We start from the raw sequence: 4933 nt of genomic DNA on the forward strand, positions 1-4933 counted from the left end.
AGCAATTTCTTTAAATTCTAACGACTTCCAACGAATTCCACAGTTGCCTCCCTCTTCCTTCCCCACCAACCACTCTTCTATAAGTTTCATTGTTGGGAAGGTTCCATGCTCACATTGAGGAAATGAAATCAATAACTCGTTTGTGTGTTTTTAGTGAATGGAAAACGGGCGATAGGAAGCTCGCGAAGATCTGTAAGGTGACAATGTTAATACCATTAGTCCCTGGACATTTCCTCATTGGTATCTTCTTTGTTGAAAGATAATCTCCTCCATTGCGATATGTTCATAAACATATCCTTGTTGGCCTGCGCGGCACAGTGCTGCTGTGGTTAGAGTCCAAGCTCATCTATAGATTCCAATGAGTTCGACGCGGGAACTCTTCTTCTAAGCCATCGTTGGTCACTTGCGGCGCACCACAGGAATCAGTTCTCAGCCCGATCCTCGGCTTGTTATTTACTGCCGACGTATTGCATATAATCGATTCGCATAGTTTGAATCTGCATATGTTCGCCGACGACAACCAAATTTATGGCTACGGTGCACCGGCTGACGCCGCAGCGTTGCAGGATCGAATGTCTGCCTGCATGGACGCTGTCTCAGACTGGATGCGCTCCAACCGACTCCAGCTCAATGCATCACAAACAGACTTTATTTGGTTTGCGACTGCTCGGCGCCAGCATCACTGCATCAGCTTCCGGCCAGCCCTGTTTCCGTGCAGTTGCCAGACGGGGTTTTTCCCGAACGAATTCCTTTATTTAATTGTGTGGCCGGCTATATTTTGTGATTGTGGTGCTTCCTAATAAAATGAAAAAATAGAATTTTTGCTTCGGAACCTGCAAAAATACTAGTATATATTGAATTGCAGGCCCTTTTTGGCCTTCTATGCTCGCGGACTTGGTGTTTTTTTTATGCCATCTGGCAACCCTGTTAGCGTGGGCAACGAGTTCGTTATGCCTGCGTCCGCAGTTCGCAACCTGGGCATTCTGCTGGACTCGGCACTTTCAATGAACAGTCACATTGTCAAAGTCACCACCGCTTGCCTGGACGCCCTGCGACGAATACGTATCATCAGCCGCTGTCTTTCGAGGCCGGTCCTCGAGACCCTTGTGGTGGCGCTCGTTCTAACCAGTTCTGCCAACCCTAAAGCCCCTTTCACACAGGGCAGTAGATACTGCGCGCGTCAAAAATGCCGCGGCAGTATTTACACCTCCCCCATCTATTTCACACGAGGCGCTTTTTACTGCTGGGATCTATCCTTTATCTTTCACACGAGGCGCTTTTTACTGCTGGGATCTATCAGTCTTGCAGTGCTTTATGCTTCATCAGTCCATCTCTATGTTTATGTAACAATATTTCTTTATGAAAATATATCTCTATGTGAGAATGATGTAAATACATCTCTATGGAAATACCTATATATTTTATGGAAAATATATCTTTTATTTATAAAATATATCTCTATCACTTTAAGGAAATATATATTTAACAATGTATATCTTTATGTTTATGTAACAATATTTATGTACCGATATTTATGTCACAATATCAGTCTACAATCTATCAGTCTAGCAGTGCTGTTTATTATGCACCTAAAATACGGCGCCACTGTCTGTACCACACTAGGATCTGGCGTCAAAAACCGCCCAGTGTGAAAGATTACATTGAATACCATTGCAAGCTAAACTGTCGCGACAAATCTACCGCCGCAGTTTTAGCAGGACAGACGCGGGCGTCAGGCGTCAAGTTCTACTAAAGGCAACAAGTTTATATACCAATTTGTCATTTATAGTACATTTATACTAAATCATGAATAACAATACCTCAATATAAATTAAAGACTGCCACTCAATATATTTATATATATGAAAAAATCAAAAAAAAATAAAAAAAATCGAAAAAATCATGATTTTTTTATAAAAAAATCAAGTGATTTAATCACATGATTTAATCATTTTGATTTAATCATTGCCAACCCTGTCGTAGAATAATAATAATAACTTGCGAGAAACAAATTTCTGGAAAATTCAACACGTACGTACATATATATGTTATAAAATGTAACGACAAAAAGAAAAAAAAGAAATAAGGCCCGGGGTGGCAGTAGGGTTGGCATTTACTTCCATGCTGAAGAGAAGGCCCGGGGTGGCAGCAGGGTAGGTATTTATCTCCATGCTGAAGAGAAGGCCCGGGGTGGCAGCAGGGTAGGTATTTACCTCCATATATGCTGAAGAGAAGGCCCGGGGTGGCAGCTGGACAGGTATTTACCTCCATGCTGAGGGCTGCTTTACCGTATTCAGACCCGCGTTTTCATTAGCATTTCAGCTACATTATTTGTTGGACTTCATGTTGGGCGTCCTCGCACTACCTGTTAATGTCGCACTCCGAAAATTGAACGAGTCCTACTGCCAGAATGGTATGATAAGATTTTTTGTCATAATATTTTTGTTGCTTCGCTTCAGCGTACTTCCTGTATCGTGACCGTGGCCCGTATATGCTAAATAGGGCACTAGCACTACGAAGTAGCACTATGCACTTCGAAGTGTCCTGTTGGTATGCTAAATACGTCACAGACACTAAGCACTTCGAAGTAGCTCTACAATGTTTAGTGTCGCTTAGTGTCGCACTACTGATTCGTATGCAGAAAGACTTTGAAGTGCTACTTCGCTGTTAGAGTACTTTATAGTGCGGCACTACGCTATGAGTCTATTGAAGAATGGTAGTTAAGTGCTCAAATAATTAATTATTCCCTAAGTAATTCTTATTCTTTGCAGAAGATTGATGTAAAATGTTTAATTGTGATGGTAATGGTACTAATGAAAATTATGATGGTGAGCTTAAATTCGCAATGCGTTTGCGTACCTTTCCCATCATATATTCAAAGTCCACGCTTACCAAAGACATCGAACAAAAGAGAGAAGCATGGAAAGTTCTTGCAGAAGAATTCAAAATGACTCCAGAATAAAAAAAATAAATAAATAAAATTCAAAACATGGTATCAAAAACAAGAAAAGTATTTTTTACCTCTACGCTGTTCATCTGTTTCGCCAAGGAAAATGTCAGCCATAAGAATAACATGTTGTTCAATGAAGCGGTACACTTTTTTATATTCATGGCATGCTGTTCCTGAGGTTTTTACGCGATGATGCCTTTGCTGTAAGGCGTAAGCCAAACAGATCCATAGCTGACGAAGTAAACGAGGCTAAATATACCGTAGTGTCGTCGTGAAGTGCGGTGTGTAGGACACTTCAGATTTTTGTAGTGCGCGCTATGCTTTTGGCCCTATTTAGCATACCAACCGTAGTGTTCCATGCCGCACTATGGCTTGTAGTGCGTAGTGCTACTTCAAAGTACAAGTGCCCTATTTAGCATACCAACCGTAGTGTTCCATGCCGCACTATGGCTTGTAGTGCGTAGTGCTACTTCAAAGTGCTAGTGCCCTATTTAGCATGCTAACCGTAGTGTTCCATGTCGCACTAGTACCGCACTACGGCTCGTAGTGCGTAGTGCTACTTCGTAGTGCTACTGGCTCCATTTAGCATACGGGCCCGTACTTATTGCTTTGTAATATGTCATAGACGTTCTTGAATGTTGTTATTTTGTCTGCACTAACTCTAAGCATCAGTCAACCTAGGTAGCAGATTTTTACTGATATTGTAAATCTATTTTCATAATAAGGTGTCTATTTACGTGTTTGGAGCTGTCGCGTGTATAAAATAAATATTGACGCGAAGGGTACGAGAAAGGAAAACTCCTCGTCAACTCAGAGGATTTCCCTGGAAGTTGGAATCAGAACCGACGCTCAGATTTAAACTGGATGCTGCCTGTGTAGTTGGTAGATGCTCTAGCCATTTCGCGCCCCTAACTCATTGAAATTCTGTGCCATTATACCGTAAAATCATGTAGTTATACCTAAAATTAGCGTAGTTAATGTCGAGCAGGAGTAGAAAATTGATTTTTGCGAGATTAGCTAGCCTGTGTCGTTTTGAATTAGGAAACTTGTGGGTGACTGTTACCGCCATTTGTAAACGTGAATCTAAAGCTCGTTGTGGGCCTGGCAGAATTCAAGTGTGAAAAATAGTGCCTGATTGTCCTGTTTAAATAATTGTAATTACCATTTAATTAATTTCTTATTAATTAGCTGCCAATCCGTTCTGTTCATAATACTAGCCTGACATTTTCCCTCAGTTGAGTTTGTAGCCTGCTTGATCAGGTCCTCAACTAGACATGTCACTTATGTGCCAATGAAGGAGATAATGTGTAGTAGACTATAATTCAATAAGTATTTGTTAGATAGATCCAGTCTGAATAGCTAGTACGATTGCACTAAATTCTGCTGATATTAGCATTGAGAATATTTCAGCTCACGTTTATTGTTATTGAGATTTGTCTTACACTTACATGTCTTCATGTCTAGATTTCAAGCGACGATAATTATTGAACTAATTCACTTCTGAACCAAGCTGTGGAATGCTCACTCTTAGATTCGAGTTGCAGTGAAATCTTGAAATCTTACAAATGATTCTTATTTGCTGCAGAATAGTAAACCATGTCCTTTGAACTTTTGAGAATAATAAATTTATTATCTGATTTCATTTCAATTTGGACTGTTTCTAATTAAATTCTGAACTTACAGGATTTACGGTGGTTTTATGAAATAAATGTTCACTGAAGTATCAAGTTTCCTTGGACCTTCACGAATTAGGGCTATCGTTAGGCGACTATATTGATACCAGATCCTGGTTACCCAAGATAATCGCGACAGGAGCAATCTGATAGACAACGCGTCACTTGTCATTGCCAGCGAACTTTGGTTTATGCCGTGATCAGTCTACCTAGCTGGAGTGTTCAAAAGTTCAATACATATCACAATTCCGAAATTATTTCTTAAAGTTGTAAGGACGGTCAAGTTTGTAAATTAGCAAGTGATATTGCT

Source organism: Hyalella azteca, unplaced genomic scaffold (genome assembly GCF_000764305.2).
Source record: "Hyalella azteca isolate HAZT.00-mixed unplaced genomic scaffold, Hazt_2.0.2 contig14192, whole genome shotgun sequence".
Lineage (NCBI taxonomy): Eukaryota > Metazoa > Arthropoda > Malacostraca > Amphipoda > Hyalellidae > Hyalella > Hyalella azteca.